Here is a 13,139-nt window from a genome sequence, read left to right on the forward strand (position 1 = left end):
AGACTTCAGGAACCTGATCCCTTTTTAGAGATCGGTTTTACTGTAAACCTGGACGAACATACGACATATTCAATGATATCGGGTTGACCAATGAATAGTCAGTTAAAGGGAAGCCATGTCCAATACCTCCAACATAGAATGAAATGATGCGAAAGCACATTCAAGAGATGTTGGGCCTCGGAGTGATTGAGGCAGGTGGCACTGGCTATGCGTCTCCCTCGATTATAGTAGAAATTCCCGGAAAGGAGCCGCCACCGTACACTAACAGTGCATAGACAGCTGAACTTAGTAAGAATAAATCAGCGTCACCCAATCCTCCTTATTGAGTAAACGATAGAAAACGTCAGCACAGCACGATACATTTCTGCTCTTGATCTCATTCGTGGATACTGGCAAGTACCGTTGACGACGCGCGCAAACCACCATGCCGCGTTCGTAACTCCTCTTGGATCGTTCCGTCTGCTAATGCTCAGGTTTGGACTGAAAAATGCCGCTTTTGTTTTTCTAAGCTTACGGTCAGGTGCTGCATGGCCTGAACGATTTTGCGTTGCTGTACCTCGACCACACTGCCATTTCTTACTCCTGGGAAAGACATCTTGAGCATTTATGGAAACTATTTGAGTCTCTACGGAGCGCGTTGTTGATGGTGAAAACAGAAAAGTGTGAACTGGGAGGAACTCAAGTGAACTACTTGGGGCATGCGGTAGGGCAAGGACGCCGCATGCCATCCGAATTCAAGGTGGAGGCCGTTGCGTCATACCAGCGATCCAAGACAAAAAACGACGTAGGGGCCTTCTGGAGGCTGACGGGCTACTACCATCCGCTACATGAAGAACTATTCCGAGTTAGCTGGTCCGCTCACTGATGCACTCCAGAGAAACCTGTCCACCACGCCGGTGTGGAAGGAGGAGAAGCAGGAATTTTTCCAAAATTAGAAGTTGGCAGTCGTGAGCCGTCACATTTAACAGTCACCTGTATATAAAGGGCCATTAGTTGTGAAATGCGATGCAAGCGATCGCGGCATCTGAGCAGTATTTTGTCAGGATGACGAGACTGGCGCGAACACCTTATCGTGTACATTAGCCACAAACCAAGTGTTCAAGACGAGGCTTATAGTGCCCCTGAGAAAGACTGTGTTTGCCTAGTTTGGGAAGCACAAAAACTAGAATGCTACCTCGCTGGCTCCAAGTTCACGTTTCAGACAGACCACTGTTCACTCAAATGGCTGCAGAACATGTCGCCCAAGTACGGGCGGTTACTAAGGTGGAGTCTCGCACTCCAGCACTACACCGTTAATGTATTATATCAAAAGGTCAAAGATAACGGCAATGCCAAGGACCCGAGCAGGCCATCGGAGTGATGGTACATAAATGAATTCGGCTTTGTAAGTCGTGAAGGATGAAAGGCGGTATTATTATCTGTACTTTTCGGGCTTCTGTTCATGTTTAGAAAAGTGTTTGGAGCCCTACTTTGTGCTTTAATTTAAATGGATGGGACATGTGCATATATTGATTTGCTAGACCCGATGGCTCTCGGTGCGAGCACCGCGCTGCCCCATGTGGTTATGTTTGTGCTCGATTGTTTCCAGAAAGAAGGCCACCATGACGCGATTTCTGGGCATCTAAGCTGCAGTGTGCCATCAGCATTCCCATCTGGGAGACCTGAAATCGCGACTTAACGCGGACGCTTCTGGCAACCTGATAGCTGCTCACTCTCAGGTCGGATCGTCCGGCGGCGGAGGCGTCTGTCGCGCTTCCAATCGGCAATGCGCACTTTTGGGTGTTTCCCACGAGGCAGAAGCGCCGCCCAGACAACGACAGGAGTGATCGACTCCGACGATAATGGCAGAGCAAGCGGCTCATTCAGAAGCGCTAACGAGCGTTAACCGCTTCTTGGAAGGAGCGTGAACGAAATCATATCACAGATTGTCTCGTCCTTGTTTCGAAGGTTGGACATTAGAGGCGGAGTTCTGTGAACTGTACGGCACCTACGATTGGCCGGAACGGCGTCATCCAATTCTATTGTTTATGGAACTACGGAACAATAACGGCTTAAAAAGGACCTATTGAGTAGGACTGATAGAGCTCTGACTAAAATATGATTTGTTTCAATATGTAAATAAACCTATTTTTCGCTTCTACTCCAGGACGTACTTCTCCCTATGCCTAGAGGATACCTAGCCCGAACGCAACCCCGAGGCGCCACACAGGTTATGGCTGATCAGTGGACCCCATTCAACGCGCGTCTAAAGGCGCACACACTTTCGACCTATAGTTTTTTTATGATTGCAAACCCTAAACATGTAATTGTTCACACATGTGATTGATCAAATATTTCGAAGGAAATAAAGAAGTGGGTTATTGAATGAATAGAATTTATTGATAGGAAAGACAGAGAGGTCGACCTGAGCTAGTGCGCTCTAGTCTTCTACTCTGCCCTGGAAACGAGGTAAGGGGAGTGAATGTATTGGGATGGATGATGATGATAAGAGAAGTGGTGAGTGCTTATGTACATGAGACAGTTGTCTCGCTAGAGCCGCTCACCGAGCTTGGTGTCCTGCAGAAACTTCAACAATACTTTAGTTGCACGCATTGAAATTGCAGTGTCAGGCCATGGGCCGAGGATAGCTTCCTCCGACAGTTGTTGTCTGCCAACGCTGGCTAGGAAACAGTCTAACGTCCTTCGCTCCAGCATATATGCTGGGAAATCCCACAGTACGTGTTGCAGTGTTTCGGGCATCCGGGAGTGTTCACAATCAGGGCTGTTCGATTGGCCGATGAGGTGTGCGTAGCGACGGGTGAAAGCAAAGCCGAGCCGAATCCTGTGTAGCAATGATGTTTTGCTCCGTGTAAGCTTCGGGAGCAAACAGAATTTACCGTCTGGGTCAATCATATGTAGACGTCTGTGAATGTTGTCATAGTGGGCTCTGTAAGCCTTTGTAAGGTCCTGCATGAGTGCCTTGATCATGGAGTTGGTGTCAGGTCGCGAGTAGACAATCCGTACTTCATCAGAGGAAGAGGAGGCCGATCTAGCCTCACTGTCAGCGAGTTCATTGCCAAAAACACCACAATGGCTAGGAACCCATTGAAAGGTTATCACGTGGTTACTTAACTCGGCACTGTGATGAAGTTCGACGATTTCCAGCACGAGCAGATAGTATGGTCCTTTCTTTAAAAAGTATTTTAGCGCCTGTAGCGCTGATTTGTCATCGCACAATATCGTCCATTTATGGGTTGTCTGCGTTCTCATAAAACAGACAGCCTCCCGTATTCCCGCAAGTTCCGCAGCCGTAGATGTCGATTTGTGGTCTAATTGAAATCGTCGAGTAATTCCAAATTGTGGGATGACAAATGCGTCCGTTGTGGCAGATGGCGTGACCGAACTATCGGTATATACTTGTACAGTCCTACTATATAATGTAAATATATGGGACAGGGTGAGCTGCTTCAAGCCAATGGAGGAAACGTGAGATTTCTTCATAATTCCGGGTATCTGAAGTCTCATGGTGGTCTTGGCAATGTCCATGGAGGGGTCGCGGAGATGTCGGTGGTCTGGAATCTTGCAGGTATAATGCTTGCGTGACATGCAATAGCTTTAGAAAAAACAAAGTCAAGATTGGTGCTTGGAAGTGTTGACAGTGGATGGTGTGAGTGTCTGGTTAGCAGGCGAAGATAGGTTCGCACAGGTTCACAAGACCTGTATATGTCGATAGGACAAGCCCGTGCTTCCGCTATTGCGCCCTTAGTTGACGTGCAGCGTGGCAAGCCAAGACATATCCGTAGTGCTTCTGCCTGAAGCCTCTCCAGCGTGCGTATACAGGATGACCCCATGTTAGATAACACAGGCATGCTGTAGCGTATGTAGCCCACAAAAAGTACCTGATACACTTGGAGCAAACTTCGCTCAGAAGGGCCCCATCTCAGTCGTGATATTACACGAAGAACGTGTATGAAGTTGGTCAGTTGAGCCCTAAGCGCAGTAACATGCTTGGTCCAAGAAAGACTGCGGTCTATTATCACGCCAAGAAATCTCTGGTGGGTGACTAAAGGGAGCGCCGTTCCGTCGACAACGAGTGGATAATGTGACATTGATTTGCGCGTGAATGCCATGACTGCACACTAAGAGGCTGAGAGTTGCAGGCCTCTACGACGCAAGTACTTCGCCGTCATGGTAGCCGCACGTTGGAGCCTTGCAGGCACTTGTGGACGTGTGACCTCAGATGACCAGATGCAGATATCATCCGAGTACTTACTGATACGCACTGTTTCAGGTAGCTCGTCTGCAAGGCGCACCAGTATGATATTGAACAATATTGGGCTGAGGACACCACCTTGCCGAACACCCCTGCGAACGTCATGTCTATCAGTCTCGCCATCCGAAGTGGACATGAAAATGGTGCGCCCACTGAGGTAACTCTGCAGCCATGCATACATCCGGCCACCAACACCAATATCCTCAAGCGCCTGAAGAATCGAATGGTGGAAGACGTTGTCGTAGGCACTTTTGATATTCAAATATATTGCGCATACCAAAACAAGTGGGTTATTAGTTATTTTCTAGCAGGTTGAAATTAGTAGTGCTATTATTAGCTCATGCAAACCATCATGTACTTGTACCCTCTGCAAGTAGTGGTTCATGAAGCGTATAATGCCTAAATTGCCATTTATTCTATCTTGAAAATTAGCATGTACTTGTATTTAGTGTATAGATTATGCAGTGTAAACTGTCTATGTGTAAAGCGCAAAGCTGATGCTATACATGTATTGCTTCATTTTTAACATGATGAGCGTTCTTTGTGTATGTACATATACATACTGCTCACCTTCTATGGTCTCCGTAGAGTCTGGCTGAATTGTAAATAAATAAATAAATAAATAAATAAATGTAATGTCAACGTAATGCGATCATGTTTGAAAGCATGTCTACGTATGCGCTCTTGTCTTCTGTTACTTCTTGCTGCCGTGCTCTTCGAAATGACAGAATATTAAAGCGAAGCTGTGAATGGCTCGAATCTGGCGGATCATCTCCGGGGACAAACGACACGTAAAATAACCATGTTCAAGGGATTGGGTCCTTCCGGAAGATAATACGATACCGGGTAGACCCGCGGCGCAGGTGAAGCAGGCTTTAAGCACTCCCCCATACGTGGGCCGATACCGTGGGCCGTGCAATACCGGGCGACCGGCGGGGGAGGTGAAGCAGGCGTTAAGCACTCCCCACGTGTGGGCCGATAACTAAGATAGTGCAGTATCGGGCCGGGCTGCGGCGGAGGTGAAGTAGGCTTTAGGCACTCCCCATACGCGGGCCGATCCTGTAGCTAGTGCAATACCGGGCGACCTGCGGCGGAGGTGAAGCAGGCTTTAAGCACTCTCCAGACATGGGCCGATCCCGAACATAGTGCAATACCCGGCCGGCCGGCGGCGGAGGTGAAGCAGGCTTTAAGCACTCTCCAGACGTGGGCCGTTCCCGAAGATAGTGCCATAGGGCGACCCGCGGTGGAAGTGAAACGGGCTTTCGAGCACTCCCCAGACGTGGGCCGATCACGAAGATAGCGCAATACCGGGTCGACCCGTGGCGGAGGTGAAGCAGGCTTTCGGCCTCCTTCCCCTCCACCATGTGTGTGATTTGAGAAGTTTGTTATAGGTCATGGTAAAATTTCTGAAATCCTCGATAGTGAGCCCATCGTCTTTCTACGATGCCTGAACGACAGTCATTCAGTGTAAATTCAGGCATTTGTTTTTTCATCGCAAAAGCTTCACAAAGCTCAAGAACAGAGTAAGGGACAAAAATATTCTCTTTTCACTGATCATCTATATAGTACGTACGGTATGGAATGTAACCCGAAATTAAAAGCAGATCAGTTTCACTGTTTTTTTTCACTACCTCCTCCTTTAATTAGCAGATCATGATTGTGTTTTCACAATTATCCGGGTCCTATTTCGCCGCTCACTTTTCTGATTGATGTATAAATGAGGGATGTCAAGCTAAAATAATTACATGTCACAAGAACTGAGCTTTCGCTCAAATTGCGGCCTTCGCTTCGCTTATTCGCTGCTAAATTGGCACACCACAATGACTCGTGGTAGTATATAAGAGCCACAAGCACGAACACCATTATATCCAAACCTTCTATTGAGAACGAGAGATTCATCATCGAATACTGGTGAGTACATCATGGCATATCAGGTGCTTGGCGCGTTGTGCATTATTTTCCTAATGAAGTACTGCATGGAACACGAATCGTTGGTTTTTCAGTCGACAAGACATGAGAATTTTCTTGAGACGTTAGTCACCGAACTGCGGTCGTCTCCCATCAAATGCAGCCGGTTTCTTTGCTGCAGGGAGAATGAAGGAAAACGTCTTTTTTTCTTTTTATTTCATTGAGATGCAAACCAAAACCAAAGGTCATTAGGCTTATTTTCAACATTACGCGTTCTTTTGCTTGTATGTTGGTGGGAAGAACTGGGAAACAAAAGTTTCCATAGGTACAATCATTTCCTACAGTTGAATCCATTGCCCAGTATAAAAGCGTCGCAGTAGCAATCTATTGTCAACGAACACAAAACGAAAGTCTGGTGGGAACTGTCAAATGACCCCCCAATCATGATTGAAGCCGGGTTCATTGTTTCAAAAGGTCATGATTGGCGCCATGCTAGTTACATGCTAAAGACACGTTCGTGGCCTTCCTGGAAATGTTGCATTGCTGGCACGGTTCAGCAGTGAGCCACATATCACAAGGCTCTGCTACGTTTTAATGAAAGGGATCTCTAGGCCAATGAAAGCCGTTATTGCTATCAAGAAAATTGACATATTCCATCGTATGCAAATTTGTTGTTAATGCCCATTCGTAAACGAGAGCTTAAAAGTTTGCAGCCGCTTTTAGCACGTGCCAAAGCGCATTCCTTTAAAATGCAGCCGAGCCCCATGTCTTGACACCAAGCAAGACCCGTCTATGGACTGATATTTTTTATCAGAAAACTCGTACAGCATTCTCATGGTGCGTTTCACTGCCACGTGGTTATTACAAACACTCATCAATGGGCTCCGCGTTATCTTGCGAATGCGAAATATCTTGATTGGAAAGGTACATCACTGTTATTAAAAAGATGACCTCCTTCCATACAAGTGTGAACACGTGACAGAAACTAATTCATTTCTTTATTTACCGTGCTCTTTTTCAACCTACTTCAAGAGAAATACACCTACATGATGATCTGACGCCCACACACCACTTATACGGCCGAAAATATATTAAAAACATAACAAATCTAAATGAAGCTAGTTCTTTACGTTCCCGTATAACAGTGTCTTATTATCTTGGCAAGAGTTCTTCTTGTGTACGTTTTTTTTTTGGTGTTTACACTATTTTGCCAATGCAATGAAGAGCGTTTTCAAATAGTTACTCTAGAAATAGGTTTTGGTAGCACTGTTCTCGATTGTAATTTCTTGGACTTTGAGTTCGTTACATTGGTACACCTTGCATCGAAAAGAAAGACAGTGGTCCACAAACTGTGTATTTTAGTAATAATACGAAATTGAGTTGTTTACTGTTTATGAAATGAAACGAAAAGCTAAATATACATTTTCTTCGTGGTCGTTATGCCTGTAAAATCCAGCATCACAAGTTAATTGACAATACTATGCCTCCTACTTCTATTTTTAAATTTATTTTTATGTGAAGATTGAAGGAAAAAAACTGTTTAATTCGCTGTCTGATCATATTAGTCCGTTGAGTTCTTTCTTAAGAGACTCTCCCCTGAGTTCTTTTTTAAGTTTAATTTTGACAGAAATGTACAATATTCGCGTCACATCGTAAAAGCAGTCACTTGCATCGCTGAACAACGTGTTTAGGCATTTGAGGAAAAAATACGGGATGTTTTTTAGTTGTCTGTGTCATGCACAGATTTTCCAAATGAAGCTGTCACTAAGAAAGCGATATTATTACGAACAAGGACAACATAATTTACTCGCATATTGCGCAATGACGGCAACAAATGTCAAAAGCTAGATCACCTTGCAAACGAAATCCATCAAAGCTCAAGAAAAATCTTTGAAATAACGCAAGCACGAACTTTTAATGACAGAAACTGAAGCTGTGAAGCTAGAAAAACTGAGTACACTAGTCTCAAAACGCATGCCTAATAAACAAATAAAATTGCAGTCGCGAAATCTACTTTGAACAGCACATCTCAAAAAAAAAAAAAAAACGCTGCTTGCTTTAGGAGCATTCATTTCATAATCCAGAATGGGCTGGGGTGCGTTTGGCAGGCATTCTCAGATCATGAACAGCACGTCGCCATTATCCCTCAAGAGAAAAGTGTATAATAGCTGTGTCTCACCAGTACTCACCTACGGGGCAGAAACCTGGAGGCTTAAGAAAAGGGTTCTATTTAAATTGGGGACGACGCAACGAGCTATGGAAAGAAGAATGATGGGTCTAACGTTAACGGATAAGAAAGAAGCAGATTGGGTGAGGGAATGAACGCGAGTTAATTACACCTTAGTTGAAATCAAGAAAAAGAAATGGGCATGGGCAAGACATGTAATGAGGAGGGAAGATAACCGATGGTTATTAAGGGTTACGGACTGGATTCCAAGGGAAGGGAAGCGTTGAAGGGGGCGGCAGAAAGTGAGGTGGGCGGATGTGATTAAGGAGTTTTCAAAGACAACATGGCCACAATTAGTACATGACCGGGGTAGTTGAAGAAGTATGGGAGAGGCCTTTGCCCTGCGGTGGGCATAACCAGGCTGATGATGATGATTTCATAATCCCACAAGCTGGGACAAGCTCTGGCCTTTGAAATTCAACAATCTTCTTTGCTATCACACTTCCTTAATAGTACTAACAATATGAATCTCACTGATTTAATTCCACTGACAACATTTAAAATGTGTTATCAAGTGGAATGCTTTGTGCAGATCGAATTAAACGTTTTTATTTTACTTATCTACGACGTAATATTTTATGTAAATTTCCATTTGTACTTTTCACTATTAGAGTAAAACGTCATTGTAGTTAATGGGGGATATCTTCTATGCTTTCATTTGGTCGCTGCTGGGTCGCGCAGATCTTGAACAAGGGTCTTGAAAAAGAGATCGGTGCCATGAGGCGCTTGTGACGTGTATATACAAGTAGTAACGCCAGAAATTGTTGTAACCGAAAATACAATACAAGCTAGATTTGATCAAAATAACATTGATGGCTCCATTCTAACAGTTTTCAATTGCGTTCTTCCTGTCGTCGCTGCACTATCCAGGATATGCAATGAAAGATCCGGGTTAATGGCGGTTGCATGGAGACTGAAAAAGGCAATATCAAATTGAGAGAGAGGAAGTAAGGATGCTGTGATAGAATCGTTGCTTCGTGGCAGCTGCTCTACACTCAGTGTCATTTTACAGAACCAAAAATACAACGCAACCACGGGCCCACTGCTCAATCATAGGTGCTCGTGCTCTCTAATTAGGTAAAAACCAAAATTGGCGGAGGTTTGAAGCAACTATCCAAGTTTTCTATTGGCCAATGTTTGTATGTTATGCTTTACTATTGTCGCCAGGAACATTTCATTAGTGAGCTTGTTTTTCCTAAATCCCGTGTACGATTTTTATCGAACCATTGCTCTTCCATCGGGAAGGTCAAATATTCGTTACAGAGAGGTTCCGCGAAATTGCGCTTTTATTGTTCTAACTTATTTTATTGGCCACAGCTAGTAAAACGAAGAATCCCAAGTACTTTTTTCAGTATATAAGCGAGACCTGAAGCTTCACAAATTGATCCCTTCACCTAGGGACGTTTCAGACGCTGCCATCTACAGTCTCACTGGTGAGAATAGGCCTTTTCGCTGCTTGATTTCGAGCCAAGTTCTATCGCGCGCTTTTTGGGCGCATAAGTTGTATCCCGGTGCCTCATAATCAGAAAGTGGTTTTGGCATGTAAAACCCCATAATTTAAAAGTTGTATCCCCAGTGCACGTCCTGGGTATACTGGTTTCTTTATAAATTATCTGAAAAGAAAAGAAAATGTCATTAGTGCTTATGAATACGCCATATAAAATGTTCATAGTTAGGTATAACATTTTGAATGTGAAAACCGTTCTACATAGTTTGATCCATATGTAAAGGTTTGTCGGGACCGGCGAGGTTCCATTTCAAACCTTATCTAAACAGTAGTTTCACTGAAAAGAATTCTACTCGATGGCTAACGACGCCGTTATTATATATTTGAAAGAAAAAGACACTGAAGAATGAAACCTATGCTTGTTCGATTGAGGAACGAGATTCTTCAGAGTTGGCGAAATTTCGAAACAATCATCTGCATTGAGAGACACTTGTTAGGGTACACCCTAAGGTGGAACAGCGGTTTTTTATTGTCAATATAAATTAAGCGCAGTGAAAAAATGGAGTCATTCAAGAAGAAAACATATTTTAACACGCAAAAAAAAGCAGTAATTAGTCGCATGGCTGCAAATACATATACTAATGTAGACTATGTTTTCCCATCTTACAAAAAGAGAGCATGAAACTGCATGTAGCATGCCTGGTTGTAGAACTTTACTTTCCGCTAATCAATTATAAGAAGCAGCGGATCACATGTATAGGGGCTTGATCTCCCTTTCCAAAAGATATAAGTATCAATACAACCTTACTAGCAGTCTTTTAATGCAATCCAATGTTGCAAATACGGTAGCCCCGTCAGCGTTTAGCGTAAAATGCTTATTAACTGAGAGCCAGTGCAGTTTTCCTGTTGAACTCATAGGTGGCTCAATTTATTTTTCTGCAGCACAAAGCAACATGAACCGTCAATTTGGAGTGGACCTCCTGTCGGTCGCCGCAATCGTAATTGGTAAATATAACCATTTGCTTTCTATCCATTGCTTACTTTTTCACATCATGACAAAACAAAAGCTACAATTAGCCAACATAAATCTAAAATCTAAAACATGTAAATGTAAAATCCACAATAAAGTATTACGATTGCAAAGCACTGACATCTCTGTATGATAATATGTCGGTCATGGAAGCGTGACATTTTTTATAGTAACAGTAGCTGCTCATCATTGAGCCAGTGAAAGAAAAAGTACTTTACCGTTCTGCATTCTGATATCACGCATTCACGTCATACACATAAATATCGGAGGAAAAGTGCGCTACCATGTTCCCGAAATTTTGAGGACTATACAAATAATAAGAAGCTACCCTCCAATCGCTTATGCCAAAAGAATCAAATGTCTTGTTGAGGCCTTTGCAAAGAAAATGCGGAACTAAAAGTTTTCGAAGTAAACCTTTGCAAGTGCAATACAGGTGCCAAAATAATCGAAAAAATTTCGAATATATATATATATATATCGAATAAATATCAACCACTACCATCGAACTTACGCTGTAAAAACTCGTGTGGTACAGTCATGGTTATACTTCCTCAAGTTCAGCGTTATTCTTCGATACACTATGATACTAAACGATGTCTGTTGAACAAATTAATGTTGAGCCCGTGTTTGCTTAGTGAACTGGTGATACAACAACAGACATACCTGTTATTAGCTTGTGAACATTCAACCCTGTTGTTATTAGATCCTGTTGTAATTGGTTGTTCTCCAATCCTGCTGTTATTGCTTAATATTAGAATAATTGCACGTGCCCTAATATATGAATCTGTCAAATTAAATGAAAAAAATATGGAAGTATGAGAACATGTGAAGCATATTCTGAATTTGCCTAGCACTCGCTGTGATGTCGAAGTTTTAACAGGAAATCAGCAGCTACAGCTTTTCGGGCAACCGTTTTCGGCGAGACACACTGTGAGCAAGACAGATGCCCAGTGGGCGTTTTCAATTGCTAAACATTTATTCGCTGCTTCTCAGAGAGGTTGTTACCACTCAGTGAACGAAAAACGATGCCGCTTCCGGGGACATTGGGATATGGAAATACAGTCGAGCACGGTTAACGCCTGTCTTTTTTATGCAAAAATTCGCAAAAATATTTTTCGATTTCTTCATCTGAGCACCAGAACACTTGTTCTAAAATTCTGCCTCAATAATTATAAATCCAACTTCTGACCTCTTGCCAGAAATAACACGTCATTGTGGTGAATGGTTATTGTTACAAAGGCCCCCTTTATTAGTCCTCAAACTGCTTTCTTCTGCATTTCAGCTTTGATCGTTATGGCTCCGAAGGAAGCTCTCGCTAGCCTCGGAGGAGGCGTGGGAGGAATCGGAGGCATCGAAGGCGCGGGCAAGAAGTGAATTTTCGTGCGGCCCGAATCCAGCCATTCCACCTTTGTCACGGTCTGGATGACCAGCTCGCCTACAATAAAATGCCTGTTGACATCATAATTGTGAATACCTGCTTTTATCACATTAAATATACGGCTGGTTGGATACGTTTGAAGAGAATTGGAAAAACGTTCTCTATAATTTACGCAGCCGCAGTCTATAGGTTGTTGCGCATGTTCATGGAAACAGTTGGTGTGAAGAGAAGACGGGCCATCTTTTCTGCGCTTTGCGAAATTAGGGCGACCAGGGATCAAAAGTGTGGATATTTTCAGTGTTTGGCTCTTTTCCATTTCACTTTACGTAAGTATCCACATTTAGTTATTGAACGAGATATGTCCCCCCACATACCAAGACATCATTGTCTCGGTGGTTCCGGTTGTGTTTAACATTTTTTATATATTATATGCTCCCTCGATCCGCCTTATTCTGCTCACTCACTGCGTAGCGAGTTTCTCCACTCGCAATCTCGATGTTTCGATTCCATAAGTTATTACCAACACGGCATTCTCCACTTGTATCATATCCGTGAGGCCTACGGTTGGATATATCATACCTGCGAGGCTGCCAAAGCAGGGACTGAAGCAGACGAACGGCAGATTGCGGATTTGGTACAAATACAGAAATACAAAACAAAGCGTACTCTGGCTTGTACGGTACCCTCAATAGACTAAAAGAAAATTAGCCGCCTTTTGCGGCTAATTTGCGGCTTTACCTAATGTAAAGCATGTCTAACTCTATATTGAGCAAAGTTTGAAGCTCGACCGAACTGTTCAGAAAAAAAAAAACGCAAGCAGCTTAAGTGTGCCAATAATATCGCTCAAAGCATATCGGTATTTGCATAATTCCTGACAATAATGAGTAATGTGTATGT

General features: G+C 43.5%; 1 long non-coding RNA gene across 2 annotated transcripts; it reads left to right on the forward strand.

Annotated features, from left to right (window-relative positions):
• Positions 1–6,126: 6,126 nt before the first annotated feature.
• Positions 6,127–12,328, forward strand: LOC140218819 (uncharacterized). 2 transcript variants are annotated; one of them, XR_011895008.1, is made up of 3 exons: positions 6,127–6,163; positions 10,777–10,839; positions 12,147–12,328. It is a non-coding gene; the product is annotated as an uncharacterized lncRNA (long non-coding RNA). The 2 variants fall into 2 exon arrangements; XR_011895009.1 differs by lacking the exon at positions 6,127–6,163 and adding an exon at positions 9,528–9,820.
• Positions 12,329–13,139: the final 811 nt, after the last annotated feature.

Source organism: Dermacentor andersoni, chromosome 6 (assembly GCF_023375885.2).
Source record: "Dermacentor andersoni chromosome 6, qqDerAnde1_hic_scaffold, whole genome shotgun sequence".
Taxonomy (NCBI): domain Eukaryota; kingdom Metazoa; phylum Arthropoda; class Arachnida; order Ixodida; family Ixodidae; genus Dermacentor; species Dermacentor andersoni.